Here is a 22,737-nt window from a genome sequence, read left to right as displayed (position 1 = left end):
TCATATCTTTTCGACGTCTCGAACGTCGTGTTATACGGTTGATCGAATATGGATACAATCATATCACATTTTACCTTAATTAAACTAACCAGTTTGAGGGTAGTTAGTACAATTAGTAGTACCTAGATAAAACTACTAGTACATCTTTATTTCCCATTTTCATTCATACTGTGATCTTCTCACATAAACGGTAATGGAAAACTATATTTTTGGTAATGATAGTCATACTTTGGGAAAGCTCACACTTTTACAAAAGAACAAACATAGAAAACAGTTGGGTCTTGGTAGAAGACCACTTTAGTAGGAAATATAGGATTTTCTAGGAAGTTACAAACACTTTCAACAAACATTTTCAACAAACTCTTACATCGAACATTTACAAATACTTTCTTCAACTTATACAAATAATGACACTAAAATACTTATGAACTCACCAGCTTAAATGCTGATCTACGCTTTCAAAATAACTTGTATTCTCAGGTCGTCAGTAGATAGGTACCGGTGATCAGATTTTTGAGATGATGGAGCACGTTCAAGACTCATCTTTCATTTTGTTTATATATTTTTGGTGTCATATAACTACAGAACACACTTGTATTAAAATTATTACTATAAATGCAATGGATGGTGTTATTGCTTGTTTACTATTATGCATTGTTGTGATACTATACATGACGTCCTCCACCCCCGAACGTTCCGCCATTTCGGTTTTGGGGTGTGACAGAAGAAGGGAGAGTACTTGAGTATCGTGTTTTATGATTATCTTAGTGATTATGAAACCATATCACAATTGATCATCTAAGTACATCTTAGTGCATTTGTATGGCTAAGAAGAGGAATCGTGAATTGTTGAAATGGTTAAGTCAAAAGGTGAATCATACTTCCAAAATCAAATCTTAGAGTCAAACTCCAAGATTAAGCCTTGAGTGAAATAATCTTAAGAAAGGTTTATAACACTTATCAAATGTAGAGTAAAATGTTTTCTACTCTTGTACATTTGAAATTGGTAAGTTGTGATGTTTTGGATAAAACAAAGACCAACTAAGGCCAATTGTGTGAAGTGTTTGTCTTGATAAGAAACCACCCTAACTCTTGAATATTTGTTTGTCAAGGAATGTTTCTTGACAAGAGAATCTTATATGTCAAGAGGTTAGTGGGAGTCTTAATGATCTTGAAGAGTTTCAAGAACTAATCAAGAGTAAACCTGTTGTTAATTACTAGCACACGACTTGAGGTTTATAACCTATCGTGTTGACATATTCTTGTTTTTGTGCCCATTCCAGTTAAAGTTGACTATGCATTTGAGTTCTATGAGTTCTTAGTTGTTTGCATAACAACTTGGAAGCAATGGTAGAACCTCGTGCTGCCAAGTGGCAAGAAATTAAGATTGAACAAGTTCAGTCCATATGAGTTTGGATTTGTCACTAACCTTGTCTTGTGATTATGGTTATGACAAATTCACATGGATAGGAACACATACACCATAAAATCTAAGTGTCATAAGGTTTCTCTCCAATTCATGAAAATGATTGTGAGGAAACGCTTTCACTAAGTAGATTTTAAGGAGAATTGTTTAGACACACATGTGAGCTATCTAAGGAAAGGTATATGAGTTTGAGAAGCCTAGATAAAGTCTTATCGAAGCATCTCGTGTGAGAAATCTGAACTTTGGTAAGGAAGTCAATAAGTATTTATTTCTAGATGTCCAACTGATCTCTGGGTACATGTCAAAGCTAGTGGGAGCATAAGTGTTATGCTAGTAAGATAATAATTATTATGCTAGTGGGAGCATAATTATTATGGTAAGTGTTGCAAGTTAGCAATGTTAATTATAGAAAACAAAAGTTTCAATTCGCAAAGTTGCACGGGTTGAAAAGTTGTTTTGCTATAATTAAGGGAGAGGAATTCATACTTCATTTCGAATCTAAAAGCTTAGATTGTGATTTTAATCGAATTTAGTCATGGACATATGTGAATGTTATGTTGAAATGATTCGACATAAGGAAATTCTATATGTGGAAATATTATAGCGAAAGACTTGTAAAGTATCATGTCTTTATGTGAGACATTATGAATCATATTCCATATGCTTCGGATATAGGATCGATTACATATGCTATAATATTAATCTGTTCTAATTTTCCAAATGCCTAGGGCATTAAGCGGGAAAAGGGACTAGAACGAGATATGACTAAAATGGTTAAGCAATTGTCGAGGAAAATCTGAGGTTTACCAAAGATTTGTTGCTTATGGACAATTGGAAGTATATTGTAAATTTTGGAAAGGACCATATTGACATACTCTGAGAAGAGGTAACTCTTGTTCAGGAGTGATAGTCAAAATGGGAATATGGAAATGTTTCCATAAGTGGAAGTTATTCTTTAAATCCGTGTAAGATTAGAAAACTTAATGCAAAGAGGATGTTCAAAGGAATGTACTTTGAATGTGAGACTTCGTTTGCATGGAATTGATCTCCATTGTAATACTTTGTAATGTCTGTTGCCAAGTCTCTCTGACTTTTTTGCATAGTCATTACAAGAGGATCATTCCATATAAGTTTAGAATCTGACAGATTACAGTAAATGGCAAGAATTTGGTATTCTTACGTTCACGGTAAGGATTTGGCATTGTGAAATGAGTTTCGTTGAAAATGTGTTCAATTGATCTATTTCACAAAGAAAGGACCATAGGAAAACATAGTGTGCATGCTTGGAGCATGGGATAACTATTGTTTTAATTGAAGTATTAGGTTGATTAATCGAAACACTATACAATGAATAATGTGTAATCAATATGGTGATTAAATAAAAGGTGTTTTATTTATATTCATAAGTTCTGAGACCATATTGGATTCAATTATTCTTGTCTTTCACTTTGCATGTTTTGACTTCCCGAATAACTAGGTTATTCAAACTATCCACAGTCGATCATACTTTGGAAGTAGGTATTGAGGCAAGACTGTCATGAATCTGACTGTAGATTGTCTAGGTGTTTTAGACATAACACACGTTTGCTGCAGTGTTCATGGAGTACTCCTGGAATAAGATTCGAGTATTGGACTAAACCCACGCTCATCTGAATCACTTCATGGATTTCATCACGAGTGATTGTGAAACGATAATATCTTATATTCTTGAAACCAAGACATGTAAGTTGTAATTTACAAGCCTGTTGCATAATGACATATGTAAACGCACCAGTAACTTGGTGTTATAAAACATATTGTTGTGTGTGATTTGATGAGTAAGTACAAGCGAGCATTTGAGTCGAAGTTTATCCATTCCTTTTACCCTTAGAGGGATAAAAGCGATATATGTGGGCCCCTCGATGATTTAGTGATGACAAACCTAAGTGCTTGGCCAAGCCTGGACTAATTTGATTTGTTCAATTAGTCGTTCGTCATAAATCGGAAATCGGGAATAACAGATGGACGTAGAGAATGATTATAATCCATGTCTCAGTCCATATGATATCTTGTAGAATGGAGGAATATATGATCCCTTATCTAATGGATGCGTCATTGACTAGGTCAGAGTTCGACAACGGCTTTTAAGAGCTATGATTGCTAGTCAGGATTTTAGAGTCGTACTTGCAATAATAGTTATTAGACTTATCCAAGTGGGAGACTGTTGGATTAGGTGTCTAAGCCCATAACTATAATTGATATGTACTTGACCCGAAAGTAGCATGGTCCATTTCGGGTTGCATATCACCAGGACAATTTGATAGGATGGACTTTTGAGAAGAGGTTATTTATGATTTATTAATATATTATAAGTTCTAATATATTAATATGAAATCATATGATTTAATTAGTATTGATCAAGAATTAATTTGGAATTAATTTAGTGATCAAAAGAGACTAATTAAATCAATGAGGACTAATTGTCTAAATTAGTCATATATATATATATATATATATATATATATATATATATATATATATATATATATATATATATATGTGTGTGTGTGTGTGTATATATATATATATGTATATATATATATATATATATATATATATATATATATATATAGTTTGGGCTTATGATACATGATGGACTATGTTTATGGAAGAATCCATAAAGAGTTAGCCCACTTGACTCATGGATCATGGATAATAAGCCTAAGGGTATGGATTATGGTTTACCATAAATCCTACAACTATATATATGATGTCCCATGACCTAAAATCGGCCCTACATGTTCTAAGAGTTCATAGAGCCGATTTCTAGTGCAAGAATACTCTCTCTTAAGTCTTTCTTTTTCCGAGGGTGTGTTGTGAACCGTTTGAGGCATCACACTTGGGGTGCTAAGTTCTTAAAGGCCAAAACTACAAGCTACAACAAAGAGGTAACTCTATAACTCATTTTTATGTTGATTATGTCCATAGTATGCTAGTTGTAGGCTTAATGCTTTGGAAACAATATTGCATGTATAATTAGAGAAAACATAGATCTAAAGTATTTAGGGTTGTATGTGCACCATAGGATGTTGTGGTATACCTTACCCAACAAAAACACCAAACTATGTTTCGTATACTTTGTAAACTGATTTCACCACTCGGGTCTTAGGGTTTTAAGACCACAACTCTTTTATATACAGAAAATACAGGATTTTCTGGGAACACACTCTTTCTAATACAAACAAAGGAAAACAAAGAGCATGCATGCAAATCTACACGATTTTGGAATGATATTAACAAACTACTTTCTATAGAAAATATTGGATTTTCTGGAGTTTTACAACTTATTATAAGAGAAGATATTACAAAGTTTTTCCTACAAATATGCTTATGAACTTACCAACATTCTATGTTGACGCTTTTCAAAACGACTTGTATTCTCAAGGACTCAATGAACAGGTACTCGACCCTTGGATCTGGATTATTTTACTACCTTTTGAGCAACCATACTTTATGTTATTTTGGTGTAATTGATAAACAATTACATTTTATAAAACAAAGAATGTTGGTATATTGTAATGTATGATGTTTAGTTTTTATGTTTCATTCATATTCAATTGTTATGATATTGTACATGAAGTCATCCGCCCTCGGACGTTTCTGCCGTCCCCGTTCGGGGGTGTGACAGATTGGTATCAGAGCATTGTTTATAGTGAACTAGTATATCTAACCATACAAGATATAAAAGTATAAATACAATGGGACTAAAACACTATGACTAAAAGTATACTTTAAAGATATAAGTATTTATAAAAGGTATATATAATTGCTAGAACTGTATCGTAATAAAAACAAAACAAGAGGATTTAGAAGTTGAACACTACAGTCAAACCTACACAGTTATGTAATCATATCTGGAATAAATAGAGCCTGATCAACTATATTTATTTGAGATACGACCAACATGTGTTTGGGAGTGATAGTGGTGTTGCAACAAGTCTAAAACTTACCAACTGTACATGCAAATGAGCATTGGAATCGAACATAAAGTTTAAAAATACCATAAGAGTATTTTTGGATACCGTATAACCCTCGCCCTTAAATCTTCTACATGTCTCTCATCCCTCTCTTCTCGCGCAGGCAAAATGGCTGAATTTCACCATGAAGACCCCTACTACCCCGCCGTAGTGGCCAACGAATGGATCGAGGAAGAACCAGGAGAGGCTCATGAAGAAAAACTAGAAGTGGATCTTCAGGAGTACCTGGAGATGTACTACGAGGGAGACGATTCCGATGAGGAGTCAGACGAGGATGAAGGCGCCAGAGAGATCCTTAGCGAGCTTTACCCATCGGGAGCAATACCAATCCAGCCCGCAGAGCAGGAGGACCGCACCGACCGTCTACGCTCCTTAGAGGAGGAAGTGGCCACCCTAAGACAACGGCTTGGTGCAGCGGAGGCTAGGGCAGCCTTAGCAGAACAGAGAGCGGAAGAGGCCACTCGTGAATTGAGCGAAATGGTTGAACACCTGATGCGTTATTTCGGCATATTAGCGTCACTACACTACTCGCACTATGTCCTAGGTTTACTGTGTATTTCGTTATAACTAGTAGTGGTTAATCAAGAGAGGTACGCCCTCCAAGAACCTATGTAATCCGAATCAGTTAATTTTACTGATATCTATATTCTCTTTTGTTGAACTTAACGATCGTCCAATACCTACTACTACTCATTACCATATATGCAATGAAGGAATGTAGATCGAAAACTTAAGAGACATACCACAGGACATACGACTTGTATGTGTGCATACTTAAATGTGTATATATAAATATAGAAAAGATACAACCGGAAATGGCCATAGTCACTTACGAACTCGTTTCTCCTCATGCAACAGAATTATGTCTTCCCATGGAAACAACCAGCCAACCGGCGGTACACAGATCCTACGAATAGACTCCGCTACTTTCTAAGCCGCAGTGACAGCTGCTGTGACAACTGTCTTGGCACAACTCAACAACACAAATGGAAATGGGAACAGTGTCGACAATCCTACCTGAAGCAAGGACCGAAGGCACCAGCAAGTGTCTACCTACAGGAACCACAAATCCAAGAACAAGAAGCGAAAGTTTTGCAACAAGAAAGGGAGCAGTTCAACTCTAGGACCTACCAAAAGGAAGCAAGCTGTAGCAACCCCTACCCCCACTGACCCTGCTACCTCAACGCCAAGAGCCCCATATGCTGGGATTCACCCAAAATGCAGCAAGTGCAATTTTCATCACTATGGTGCCTGCCGAAAGTTACACTGAAAGAATTGCAATAGGAAGGGGCACACTACCTATTTCTGCAGGGCACCGGCACGACCGATCTCCTAGACCCCCAGCATTAGAATAAGCCCAACCTGCTACGAGTGTGAGGAATCTGGACACTTCAGGAAGGACTGTCCAATAACAGGAAACCCTGGCAGGGAGGGAAGAGTGCTGACAATCACTACATGAGAGACCCATCCGAAATCACCTGCGAGCAGCGGTACGTTCTCCCAATAGAGATATTTAAAGGCTTTAGTGAATATTTATAAATTACTCTCTCGTCCGAACGAAAACATATCATTGTATAGAAACTAAGGGTCCTTGCAGGTAAGCTATGATGGCTTAGTGCATACACTAGGGTCATATATAATTGAGATTCTAAAGGCTTAGAGTGCGTGATTCCGCCTTATTTCATGTTCCTTGTTTAGTTGTGGATTTAGGAAAGAGTCACTCAGTCGACGGTCTTTCATTTTTTTTAATTATACATGACTCGTATACACCAAGTGATTATAGAGAGGACTGGTGGGGACCATACTATCAAATTTCATCACTACTACTCGAACCACACATACTGCTAATACTCGCTAAGCGTGGTACAAAACGTTCGCAGTAGTGACGACAAGGACGAAACGGGTAACATTACAAACGTGTACATAGAACACACTATCATTTCAAACAACCATCCCTTTCAGATCAATCCAACATCTATTACAAAAAGGAGCCCAACAGTGTCATTTGACATGGGCTGGCTTGATCCTCACCATACAAATTTCATGTGCCACAAAGAGACCCTTCGCCTTAACCAATCAATTAACGAAACCCCTACAACTCAAAACGACAAATCCTCGAATCATCCCTGGCATCTAGACTCCTAAGCAGTTATGTAAGAAATACCACACTCTTCCTAGCCACAATAGAATTTGGATACAAGAAGCAAAGAGACCCCAAAGGAACCTCAGAAATTCATAACCTCCTTGAGATGTTCCTGAAGTCCTTTCGGGATTATCGCCTAGGTGCCAAGTTGAGTTCGGAAATCAACTCAACTCATGGAGCCATTTCCATAGCCAGACCACCAAGGCCACTTAGCACCAACATAAACACCGAAGGTGTCCGTTCGATGGAACGACCCAGTAAGTATAAGAATTATCAGACCAAGACTCGTACCTCCAAGAGCACCCATTCGACTCATAAAGAGGAAAGGCTAAGTGTCCATAGGACCACTGACTACTAAGAATGGAACGAACCCATCCTCAAGGATCGATATCCCCTATCCCGAATCAAAGACTTACTCTACTTACCCTCAGAAACAAGCGAAGATCGACATACCACTAGTTTAGAATCCCATAGTAAGAAACACCCATGACAACCTAAAAAGTACGAGGCCAACTATACCGCACGCAACCTTAACTTGGTGACAATAGTGTTCGCCTTAAGGTTTAGAGACACTATTTCTGGGACGCCCAGTACACAATCCTCAATAACCGTGACCATCCATTCACTTCACCTTATAGGATGCCAAGACGGAATACCTCTGTGTTGGACTGAGATGACCAACGCTCAGGTAGCCAAGGAGCAAGGTCAAGTGTCAGTAGTGAAGGTTCACTGGAACGCTAAACAAAGACTTAAATACTTCTAAGAACAAGGAGACTAGACAAAACCGAGGTACCCATATCTTTTCCCTAGTACCCGAGAGCTGCTTTAGAAGGAATTTCGGGACGAAATTCCCTCTAACGGGGGGATGATGTCACAACTAGCAAATTATGGTTACAAAATGTTGATCCTTGTACAAGATAATTTTCTTGGGTAATCTTGCAACACTTCATTTAGTGAAATTCAAACTTCAACGCTATTAAGTTCATGCTTTCGTAGATTGTCATTCAAGTCGAAACAACCACGTGTAAGCCCAAAACTCGATCCAATAAGCCAAATCCAATCACTTTGGACCTTACCCCAAGCCTTCTCGGCCCAAACCCCTATTTGGGCCAAGACTCTCCTATTGGGCCCTAATGGGCCGATAATCTCTCAAGTTGATTGTAACGACCCAAAAATCAAGGGTAAAAATTTCATTTTTAATATAGCCAAAACATTGATATCATTTATTTCAATCATTCCAAAACATCGTTAAGTAGCACATTTATCAGAGTTCATCCCAAAATCATTTATTGCGGAAATCATAGGTGTGTACACTACGATCAATCTGAGCCCTTCATTTCCAAATTGATGAAACCTGAAACAATAAACAAAATTGTAAGCACGAAGCTTAGTGAGTTTCCCAGAGCATACCACACATAATCCACATAACCGCATAAACCATATCAATCACCTAGGGCATAACAATCATATAAGGGAGCCATGGAAACCCTCCAAGGTCTTATACACATAATCACATAAATCATATTAACTACACAAACCATGCATATAAACATATAAGGAAGCCTTGGAAACCTTCCAAGGTCTTACACCAAGTGTCATGGGAAACCCCCACGTGGTCTTTACTAGCCGCCACTGGAACCCTCACGTGGTTTTGGCTAATTGTCACGGGAACCTCCACACGATCTATACTACTCATGGAAATATCATACAAGCTAAACAAGTAAACATACTAGGAAGCCATGGAAACCCTCCAAGGACTTATATCGAATGCCATAGGAACCCCCTCATGGTCTTAATATACTGCCACGGGAACCCCCCGGGACTTCCATACAAATTTCCTAACGACATATCACATAACCAAATATCGATTCATATAACATTAAATGGGCCGGCCTTGGTACCTTAGACCCATTGGTATGGCGAGAAAACTCACCTCGAATGCAAAAGCTTCCCGAAAGAAATCCTTAGCTGCTGTCCTGTCCACTTCCCGAGCTATCAATACCAATCAATATAACCAATTAGCAATTGGGTCCCATATCATAATCCTTAATCCATGCATGGGGTAAAATGACCATTTTACCACTGGCCCAGTATGATACAAAACTAAGGCCCAAACCCAAAACAAAAGCCCAACAGTATAATGTCCATAAAACCATCAATGGCCCAATTTTCCAAATTGGGCCTAGACCCTTCTAATGGGCCTTATCCTAAAGCCTAATATTCTCCTTAGTCCATAACCTTGCCCCCAATTGGCCCACGAAGGCCCACAACAACCTAGTCCAAGAATTGGCCCAAACCGAGGCCCACAAATGTGAAGTCCATTTCTATATTGGGCTTTGTGGCCCAATAGGCCCAACTATACCAATATTGGCCCAAAGATACATTCAGGCCTAACAATCAGCAAATCCAGGCCCAAATCCATTAGGGCTCAAAGGTCCGAAGTCCACTAAGGCCTAAGTCCTCCTAAGAGCGTACGCCCGACGTACCTCTTCTATACGCTTAACGTACTGGGCAAATAGACTGTACGCACAGCGTACTACATAGTACACCCAACGTAAAAACAACTCATGGACAAAATCCATTAAGTGCTTAATACTTGATCCAACAAGTCTAAATCACAGATCTAAGCTATACTTAACGTCTAAACCCATAAAGTCACTGACATGGTGACTTTGCATCCCCCAAACAAACCCAAACTCCAAAAATGGCATTCTACTTCCATAAAAGTGACCCTAACTCATGCATGAACCCATTAAGACCTTCAAGATGGCAACCATCTGTCTTAGGGACTCAAATAGCACCAAGGGTGGCAACCCTAAGCCTAAGAATCAGATTTGACCCATAAAGCTTCATCCTTGGGACCAAAAAGTTCCAAAAACTCAACATAAGAGATCTTAAGGAAGTAACCACCAAGTTTAAGACTTTATACCTCAAATGAGAGCCAAAAGTTAGTGTACTTTTGGATCTAAAAGCTCTATCTTCTTCAATGAGTCTTCAAGAATGAACACCTTCTTAAAAAGCACCAAAATACTCCTCTAATGGCCATCCAAGCTCCAAAATCACTCAAATGAGGGATAAGGGTCGTTTTCTAGGGTTTAGAGGGGTGGAGGCTAAAGATATTAGGGTTAGGTTATGAGATAAGGAGCTTAAATAGGGTCCAAGACCCTAAAATAGGGTTCTGATCTGACTGGCGTACGCCCAACGTACATACGGTACGCCCATCATACTCCGAGGAACATTCACGACCATCCTGGTCAGTACGCCCAACGTACTCCAAGGTACGTTGCACAAATTACCTTCTTCACTAGTACGCCCCGCGTATGCTTTGTGTACGCCCCGCATAATCGGCTAAGCCTGAAAATCACGAAACTTCCAAAGGCCATTACTTCTTCGTTATAAACCCGATTCCGATGATCCTTATATACACGGAAAGGTGACAAGAAGTCCTACACTTCTATCAACTCATACCTTTCTTAAGACCTTTCGAACAAAAGTCCATTTCTATAAAAGCCTGAACTAACACTTTATCGAAATACCCCCAGGCTCCAAAACACGAACCGAACACTCGGATCACTTTTAATACATCACCCGCACCCAAATGGGCCTAGATCTTACCTTTTCAAAAGCCCTAATCCTTATGATGAACGATCTTCGGGCCACAGCCTCAGACTAGGAATCGATTCGGAACAGGGTGTTACAACTCTCCCCCACTTGAATTAGATTTCTTCCTCAAAATCCGTCCTTACCTTCCCAGCACATCCAACAATCTGGTCCATACCTCTACAATTTGGACTACATATAGCCTTCCCAATGTATCCTGATACCAACCCTAAAAGAACTTACCCACCTAAAGAGGAACGAACCTTAAACCTTCCTGCATAAAAACCTCTCTATTCTTTCGAAACCCGAGACTTCAAATTGAACTAGCTTCTAGACAAGCCGCCCACACTGAACAATTAATCGAACACATTCCCTAAGGAAACCAGCCTGAACCAAAAATACTTTCCACTCATAATACCTTGAGACTTCCCAAAGAACAAAATCATTGGTCAAACGCGGCCGCAAAACACTCAACTTGACAGGAGGCTCAAATAATCCTTCGTGTAGAAGATTCTCCCATGCAACGGTTAGACTTAGATGAGAGCTGTGCGACGGAGTCAAATCAATTACTATGAGATTAATTAATCCCACTGCAAGTGGATTAGCATCACCCGGTTAATAACTACTCCACATATGGATCCTCAATCATTGACACTACTCGGAATACCGTACCATCATCCAACTACTTTCCATAGCAACCATGACTTCCCTAGATCCCAATGTTGTCTGCCTCAATCCAGAATGTCGGATTCCTGCCTGGTTGCTGATCCAACAAGCAACCTCGCATTCGCCCCACACGACCTCCGAAAGATATCTCGTTTGACAATAACTACCCTATCTATACAGCCACTCATGGCTCCTTCAATCCATTTGATTCATCCGATCGTGATAGGCTGACCATCCGTCACCACTAAATCCCATGCAAAAGGTGAATGCTACCGAAATAAATGTAGTCTTACATCATGCCCGATCTCCTTCGACCTATCGATTCCTGATTCCAATTATGTTGCGACCTGCTCACAACCTTATAAACTGGCCCACCCTGGCATAAGTCATTAGACCAAATCCATGAATGCCACGGCTACCCTGAAGTCTTTCAACACTTTCCACAGTATCTGACTGCTTGTGAATGCTACGGCTACCCCGTAGTCTTACAACACTTCCCACACCATCTGACTGCTAGTGAATGTTACGGCACCCCCGTAGTCTTACAACACTTCCCAGACCATCTGACTGCTAGTGAATGTTACGGCACCCCCGTAGTCTTACAACACTTCCCACACCATCTGGATGCTAGTGAATGCTACGGCACCCCCATAGTCTTACAACACTTCCCACACCATCTAGCTGCTAGTGAATTCTACGACACCCCCGTAGTCTTACAACACTTTCGCCCTAACACAATCACAACCAAAATCCTTACCCCTAATCTATTAATTTGAATCGCATACAGAGTCGAGCACACACTCGACTGAACACCCAAACTGAACTCAATTCATGACCGGAACCTCAACTTGATTCCCCAAATTCTGCTATCAAGCACCAATGAGATGCGATTCACATGCTGGAAAGTTTTACCGAACTCCCAACTCACACAAATCTCAAACCAATCAGCCTCTTGGGTCGCCTTCCTCCCTGAAGGGGATGCTAAACTTATTCTATTGTCATAACCGCTCCTGCTCCTGAATGATTCTCCCCCACTTCGATTCGACAAGTACTCACGGTGCACGAGAATTGAAGGATTTTCCCTAATCCTTCTTACCCCTTAACGGTCTGCTGACGAGCGAGGCTTACCCTTACTAGTGATCCATTGCTAGCCAATCTCACGATCACCCAACTCCTTGAATCCGGAAGAATACACTTGAGACCTTAACCAGTACGATAATCCAAATCACATCCCATGTTACCATATCAATTCCTTGAGTTCTCATGCCGACGACTAAGACCCATAACTTTTTCCATGCACTAACGAACCTCTACTCTAATTTCTATCCTCAAGGAATCATTGAACTCTAACCGAATTCAATCCACACGAAGGTATGATTCCCTTGGCACATCCAATGATTCAACAATTCATGCAACTAACACCACCATCTTCATCCCATGTTACCATATCAATTCCTTGAGTTCTCATGCCGACGACTAAGACCCATAACTTTTTCCATGCACTAACGAACCTCTACTCTAATTTCTATCCTCAAGGAATCATTGAACTCTAACCGAATTCAATCCACACGAAGGTATGATTCCCTTGGCACATCCAATGATTCAACAATTCATGCAACTAACACCACCATCTTCATGCTACCATTCCTTTTCTAGCAACGGTAGCTATCGATCATACCCGAACAATGACAGACACATTGAACCCTGAATTTACTGGGGAACTATCCCACTAATTCCTGACCCAAGACCCGGAACAATGACGGTACACACGGGACCCACCTGCAAGATACGACCATCTGCAGACTCATCAAAGACTCCTCGGCATACAGAATGACATATGAAAATCCTTGATAACTCAGACAATGGAAGAAAACCGACCCGAGATCTCACTCATTCCAACTCAATCAAAATTCCAAAGCGTTACAAATTCCCGATATCCACTTGAAGTGGCAGAAGATAACATACTTGCAACCATCTGAAGGAATCCTGATCACCTCCTCCTGAGATACCTTAACCATCATGAGGACATGGTGCAAACTCCCTTCCGATCCCGATGACAGGAACTAACAGTAGGATCCTCCCTTCCTGAAAGATTCTAAGGATCCACAAGCTTTGGGCTCCAGATGGGTCCCCAACTGCCCCGCGACGATTTCGGCCCGAATGGCCCCGAGACGACTAACGAGAGCTCCCAAAATCCTTTCCTTATATGAACGCAAGACCACTGAGGTCCATTCCATAACTCTGCGAGTAATCTCCGATAAGATGAACTCCCGCGATCGTGCATCGATTGGCCCAGGTCCTGTTCCTAAGTCGAAGCCAGAATCTGGATCCCATTCCTGAGTGCTACAAATCAGTCCCCAGCTCTCGGGTTCTAGAAATCATATCATTCAGGGTCTCGCACCCTGACACCCTCACCAGCTCAATCGTCAATAGCTGAACTGCAATAGCTGGAACAAGCTCTGCCCCAACCCGGGCTACAAACTACTCCTAAGACATAGTCTCTAATCCTGAAAGTGCAATAGATCGCACAATCAATCCTTGCCGTGTGATACAAGAGATCCAAGGTGAACTCAAAATCATGGCAGTCCTTTCACTCACTGGCCCACCACCGGAGCCGGGACTAAACCCTGGTCCTTCCCATTGCGTGCTCATCCTTGTCTGGAAAAGTAGCTATCCCCACGATCCAAACATAACCAATAACTCTCCTTCCCATAGGCTTCTTAGGTTCTCTAAGACTCTCACCGATTCAAGTATGGATCCTGTGCTTTTAGTAGTACGGGCCCATACTACTTTCTGTTGGGTTTTTGGTATAATACAACATCCTATGGTGCACATACAACCCGAAATACCTTGGATCTATGTTTTCACTAATTATACATGCAAATGGTTTCCAAGGCATTAAACCTATAACTAGCATACATTTGACATAAACCATATAAGATACTAGTTAGGATAACATACCCTTTGATGGCGCTTGAAGTCTTGGTGTATTTGGCCTTAAAGAGCTTAGCCCCAATAGTGTGGAAGCCTGAAATGAAGTCACAACACATTATGGACAAAGGTAGAACTTGAGAGAGAATTCCATGCACCCAAAAACACCCATGAACTCCAAGAGTGACTCAAGTGGCGTTTTTGAGGCTAAGAGCATGTATTTATATGTGTGGATTCCAAGGGTCATGGGTATAACCCAAATCCATACCCATGGGTTTTATGATCCATGGTTCATGTGGCCCAACTCTTTATGTATCCATACATAAACTTGGTCCAACATGGAACATAATCCCAACACATATAAATATAACTAATTATCATAATTAGTCCCCATAGATTTAATTAGACTCTTTTAATCACTAAATTAATTCCAAATTAATTCTTGATCAATACTAATTAAAACATATGATTTCATATTAATATATTATAACTTATAATATATTAATAAACCATAAATTACCTTCTCTCAAAAGTCCATCCTAACAAATTGTCCTGATGATATGCAACCTAAATGGACCATGCTACACTCGGGTTGAGTACATACCAATAATAGTTATGGGCTTAGACATCTAATCCAACAGTCTCCCACTTGGATAAGTCTAAAACTATTATTGCAAGTACGACTTCATAACCCGACTAGCAATCGTAGCTCTTAAAGCCGTTGTCGAACTCTGAACAAATCAATGACGCGTCCATTAGATAAGGGATCATATATTCCTCCATTCTAGATATCATATGGACTGAGACATGGATTATAATCATTCTCTCTGTCCATTTGTTGTTTCCCGATTTCCGATTTATGACGACTGACTGATTGAACAAATCAAATCAGTCCTGGCTTGGCCAAGCACTCACAAGTGTCATCATTAAATCATCGAGGGGCCCACATATATCGCTTTTATCCCTTTAAGGGTAAAAGGAATGGATAAACTTCGACTCATATGGCTTGTTCTACTACTTGTTGAATCATACACAAAGGCACGTTTTATAACATCGAGTTACCAATGGGTTTTCGTGCAATCAATGTATAACCAACTCATAGTAACAACTCATAACTCTAGGTTTGAAGAATATAGGATATTATCGTCTCATGATCACTCGTGATAAAATCCATGAAGTGATTCAAATGAGCGTGGGTTGAATCCAATACTCAGAACTTATGAGTACTCATGAGTGTTGTAGCAACTCTTGCCATGTCCAACATCTTAGACATCTACAAGCCAACTCATGACAGTCTTGATTTAATACCTACTTCCAATGTATTAACGACTGTGGATGGTTTGAATAACTTAGTCATTCGGGAAGAATGACCTAGTTATTCTGGAAGTCAAAACATGCAAAGTGAAACATAAGAATAGAACTAATCCTATATGGCCCCAACACTTTGAGAGTAAATAAAACACCTTTTATCTAGGCACCATATTGATTACTCATTATTCAATGTTTCGATTTTATCAACTTTATACTTGAATTTAAAAAACACTAGTTGTCCCATGCTCCAAGCATGTACACTATGTTTTTCTAAACACCAGTTATGCCATACACAAAGTATGCACACTATGTTTGTTTACGATCCTTACTATGTGAAATAGATCGATTGAACATAAGTCCAATGATTCTCATTTCACACTCCCAAATCCTTACCAAAAAATGTAAGAATTCCAAATTCCTGCCATTTACCGAAATGTGTTAGATTTTAAACTTATATGCACTGATCCTCTGTAATGATTATGCACAAAGTCACAAAGACTTGTCACCAGACATTACAGAGTATTCCAATGGAGATCAACTCCATGGAAATGAAGTCTCATATTCAAAGTACATTGCTTTGAACATCCTTCTTGCATTAAGTTTTCTAATCTTACACAAATTGAATAACTTCCACCTATGAGAATATTTCCATATTCCCATTTTCACTATCACTTCTGAACAAGAGTTGCCTCTTTGCAGAATATGTCAATATGGTCCTTCCAAAATTAACACTATACTTCCAACTGTCCCTGAGCAACCAATCTTTGGTAAACCTTAGACTGTCCTCGACAATTGTTTAATCATTTTAGTCATATCCAATTCTAGACCTTTTCCCTTCTTAATGCCCCAGACATTTGGAAAATTTAGAAAGGATAAATATTATAGCACATGTAATCGATCCTATACCCGAAGCATATGGGACACGATTCATGCTATAAAATTTTTATTTGCCATGTTCTCAAAATTTGACTATGAGGAGGGATGTCGTAATCATAATCGAATTTTGAGAACGCAATATATAGAATTTTCTTATGTTGAACCATTCCAACATAAAATTCATATATATATCCTTGACTAAAGGTGATTAAAATCTGAATATAAGCTTTTAGAATTGAAATGAAGTATATCCTCTCCCTTAATTATAGCAAAACAACTTTTCCAACCCATGCAACTTCAAGAATTAAAACTTTGTTTTCTATAATTAACATTGCTAACTTGCAATACTTATCATAATTATCATGCTCCTACTAACATGATGATTATTAGCATAACACTTATGCTCCCACTAGCTTTGACATGTATTAGAAAACAGTTGGACTTCAAGAAGTCAATACTTTATTGACTTTCTTACTAAAATTCAGATTTCTGATACGAGATTGCTTTGACAAGACTTTATCAAAATCATACACCTTTTCTTAGATAGCTCACATGTGTGTCTAAACAATTTCAGAACTATGAAAAGGGATGACGTAATCATAGTCTCAATTGTTTAGACCTTTTGCCATTTCTCATAAGTCCATGTTAGTGTGCCGGTTAACCACGCACGCTCCACTAATGACTTTGAGAATGCAAAGATCACAATTGCTATCTACTTAAAATCTACTTAAGTGAAAGTGTTTCCTCACCATCATTTTCATGAATCGGAGAGAAACCTTATGACACTTAGATTTTTTGTGGTGTAAGTGTTCCTATCCATGTGAATTTGTCATAACCTTAATCACAATAATATGTCAACACAATAGGTTACAAACCTCAAGTTGTGTGCTAGTGATTAACAATAGATTTACTCTTGATTAGTTCTTTAAACTATTCAAGATCTATAAGACTCCCACTATCCTCTTGGCATATAAGATTCTTTTTGTCAAGAACCATTCCTTGACAAAACAAATATTCAAGAGTTAGTGCGGATTCTTATCAAGTTAAACACTTATCACAATTGGTCTTAGTTGGTCTTTGTCTTATCCAAAACATCACAACTTACCAATTTCAAATATACTAGAGTAAGAAAACATTTTACTCAACATTTGACAAGTGTTTTAAACCTTTCTTAAGATTATGTCACTCAAGTTACAATCTTAGAGTATGACTCTAAGATTTGATTTTGGAACGAAGTATGATTTATCTTTTGATTTAACAATTTCAACAATTCATGATTCCTCTCCTTAGTCAAACAAATGCACTAAGGTGTCCTTAGAGAATCAATTGTGATATGGTTTCATAATCACTAAGATAGTCATAAAACAAGATACTCAAGTACTCTCCCATCTCTTCATATTGGAGAAACTTTTATCTTTCTGCCTTATTTGATTCTTCTCATCCGTTCTGCCATACATTGAAACTTTTCCAATGTTTCAGAATTACACTTAAACTTGTAAGCATAACCATATTTACTAAATTTTAGTAAATCATGACGAATAGTCTTATCGATCTTTTGTGGTGGACTTGACCAGTGCAAAAGAATGTGTACTTGATCCCTTAGTCCTTTACTTAACTCACACACAACATGTGAACAAAGAATTAGTCTTAATTTTCCAAATATGAAAATTCTCATTCATCATACGACTTGCACGATTCCCAGTTTCTATCCAACTGAAACTTGGGTGATGAGAATCTTTCCTTATTTGGTAAATTTAGACACTACCACAAATGAAAGAATCAATTTCATATTTCCATTATTGCTAGAAACATATAAACATCAATTTTCCATAAATACCATTGCAAGGAGATAAAATAAAATAAAACAAAAATTTTATTTATTTATAAGATGCGGAAAAATCTTTTTCCTTACAATGCAACTTTAAATGGAAACTATGCTATTACATATTTTCTAGCAATCTATCATAACTCCTAAGAAGTAGCTCAAGAATCCGATCTTCGAACCATGCGATTGAAATCCATCTTCGTGATCGGATTCAGCATACTCTTCTTTTAAGCTTCCTTCCCTTTGCTTGATCCTGCCATACATCAAAATGTATTAGGAACCTTTAAATAGGAACTTAAGAGAGTTAGATAGTGGACTTACCTGAAGCAGAGTCAAACTTTTTGACTTGACCTTCTCTCAGATCTTTCAGGTAGTTAGGGCAGCTTTGCAACCAATGCCCCTTCCTTTTGGCAATAGAAACATATGGACTCTTTGGTAATGGTACATGGGACTATCTCAGACTTAGCCTTTCTCTTTACCATTTGGTCAACCAAGTTGACTATGGCCGATCCCTTTCCATTGGGAAGAGAAAGCTTTTCTAGATATCCAATGTTACCATTATCAATGTCCATGGAAGTTTGGGAAGTTGATCTTCTAATCAAAATTGCTTTACCAGTGCTCCAAATCATTGCTGATTTAGCAGCACCAAGCAAATAGATAAGATCATTAAGGGTCATGTTATAGTCTGTTACATAGTAGTCCCAAAGGACATCATCTTCATTAGGAAAGCTTGTTCCAAGAGTTTTGGGAAGATCATAATTGTCTGAACCAGACATCTTTTGGGAGATATTCAAGATAGTTGATTTAAAGTCCTTAATATAACACCCAATATGAAATATTAAGGCTAGGACCCAACACAATATTTTATAACTTGGAAGAGGGATGCCGTAATCCAAGCTATAGAATATTTGAAGGTAGGCGAATGACGATTCATCAATTTCCACCATGAAAAAAGAAATAATTTATTAGGTTTGATTGGATTTGAAACTCCTAGATCTTTTGAGATTCATTGAACTTTTCAATGGCATGTTTCTATCTCGATTGTGCCCTCTCAAATTTTGTGACTGGGATGCCGAGGAACACAAAACAAGGTGTGAATAACCATGCAAATATACTTGGTACCCTTAATATTTACCACTCAATCGATGTGCCGGTTAACCACACGCACTCCACTGATACTATGATAAATGTTAAGTTACCCTTTGCCTACCTTGTTAAATCAAGCTAGTGTGCCGGTTAACCACACGCGCTCCACTAACCGACTTAAGCAAAGTGCAAAGTGTAATTTCATGGGTTAGCACCAAATTCACATTTTCCTAAGTAACTAAGATTGGGAATTCATAATAGTTTAGTCACTTAGTATTTATCATTAATACTTTTAATGAAGGGAGAATTCTAGTCCTTGTCCTACCCGTTCGGCTAACGACCCTCCACCAGTCAAGGAAGCGGTGGGTGAGAGTGGACACCCATTAAACTGCCATTTTATAGGCAATAACCTTATACCCCCCTTATAGACCGGCTTCATGAATGAAGCCTACTAATGGTAAGATTGACTTTATCTTATACATATCTATATAATTAAAATTATAATAATAGTATAAGGGTTGAATTTTAAAATTTTAAAATTTTACGGCTTGATTTGGAATTAAAGCATTCATAAGTAAATCTTTACAAATTCCAAAACTTGAGGGAAAGTTTTGAAACTATTCAGAACTCTTTGATTTTCGTAACTTATGAGTTTAATTAAAGTTTTAGAGACTTAAATGAAGAGACTCTTGAACATCCATAACTTGAGGACAAGTTATGGAGTTCATAAAAACCATTTATGAGAAAAAGACTCTTCATTTTGTAACCTATGGCATTACTTATGAGTTTTAAGAATCATAAATGTGTCTTTTCATATAACTTGAGGACAAGTAACAAAAACACATTTTATGAACAATTTGTAGATTAATTTGGATTGAAAACAACTAACACAAAGTTTTTTCATTAATCTAAATTAACTCATAAAACAAGGTAACACAAAAAAAAACTTTTGATAATCCATAATTTATGGAAGTTTCATAATTCTTAAGATCATAACTTCTAAAAAAGACTTTTGAGTTCCAAAATTTTATGACAAAATTTGTAACTCCTTAAAAAATTTAGATCAAACTTTTAAAACAAATAAAATAATCATATCATTCTATCTTTTAATAAATTGACCTAATTCAACTCTTGTAGTAAAATGACTCAAATTTTACAAATAATTAGTTTTCCATAAAATCAGGTAATTATCTTAAAATTTGACAAACTTAGTGTTTTGTTTTTCTTTTTGTTTTCAACTTTGAAAATCAAACATTTGCATCAAATATAATATAAAACAACCCATGGCTCTGATACCACTGTTGGGTTTTTGGTATAATACAACATCCTATGGTGCACATACAACCCTAAATACCTTAGATCTATGTTTTCACTAATTATACATGCAAATGGTTTCCAATGCATTAAACCTATAACTAGCATACATTTGACATAAACCATATAAGATACTAGTTAGGATAACATACCTTTTGATGGATCTTGAAGTCTTGGTGTATTTGGCCTTAAAGAGCTTAGCCCCAATAGTGTGGAAGCCTCAAATGAAGTCACAACACATCATGGACAAAGGTAGAACTTAAGAGAGAATTCCATGCACCCATAAACACCCATGAACTCCAAGAGTGACTCAAGTGGCGTTTTTTAGGCTAAGAGCATGTATTTATATGTGTGGATTCCAAGGGTCATGGGTATAACCCAAATCCATACCCATGGGTTTTATGATCCATGGTTCATGTGGCCCAACTCTTTATGTATCCATACATAAACTTGGTCCAACATGGAACATATGCCCAACACATATAAATATAACTAATTATCATAATTAGTCCCCATAGATTTAATTAGACTTTTTGATCACTAAATTAATTCCAATTTAATTCTTGATCAATACTAATTAAAACATATGATTTCATATTAATATATTATAACTTATAATATATTAATAAACAATAAATTACCTTCTCTCAAAAGTCCATCCTAACAAATTATCCTGATGATATGCAACCCAAATGGACCATGCTACACTCGGGTCGAGTACATACCAATAATAGTTATGGGCTTAGACATCTAATCCAACACTTTCCACACCTATCCATACTTTCCTCGACAATCCTCCCGAATCCTCTAAGTTACCTAATCCACTGGTGCACCAAATATCCGCTAAACAGCAACACAACACCCACCAAAGTAACTCCTAGGTTCCCCGTAGGTTCCCAACCTCACCGAACTGCCCCACTAAATCACTGGAGCATATCCTAGGCTTTCCTAGGTTCCCAGCCTCGCCCTGCCCTCAGCTGCTGAAGAACTCCCCATGATGCCAGCAATCCACCTCTTGGATATCGTCATATCCACTTAGTAGCTGACTCCCATCACTCAAGAGTTCCACAAAACACAAGGCAAGCAGCATTCGTGTCGTAGCACTCCAATCCAAAGAACTATCATAGAACATTCAGCCCACATACCCCACCCCATGTTATCCACATCCATCCATCTTTAATGTCGGCTGCCTTCTGCATGCAAATTATACACAGAACAGATCTAATAGACTGTCGAATAATAGACTCTACCCTAGGACTACAACCAGACAAGGAACATGAATAAGGCCAAATCAATTATTCTAAGGCTATAAGATCCTAACCGTATATAATTTTAAAAGCATACACTTAGCAGTTACTAATACCAATAATCATTCTCATTCTAGCACGGCATACAGTATCTTCAAGGCTACAAGCATCCCATATCAGGCCAATCTATCGTTGACTACTCAGCACTAGCATGCAAGTATACCAGCTCATACAACATGTAAGGGCATATCCCCTAGCCCTAACTAGCATGTGATTCTCAGATTCATAAATCAAGT

Source organism: Lactuca virosa, chromosome 7 (genome assembly GCF_052849685.1).
Source record: "Lactuca virosa cultivar CGN04683 chromosome 7, Lactuca_virosa_CGN04683_v6, whole genome shotgun sequence".
NCBI lineage: Eukaryota > Viridiplantae > Streptophyta > Magnoliopsida > Asterales > Asteraceae > Lactuca > Lactuca virosa.
This window is presented reverse-complemented; position numbering follows the sequence as displayed.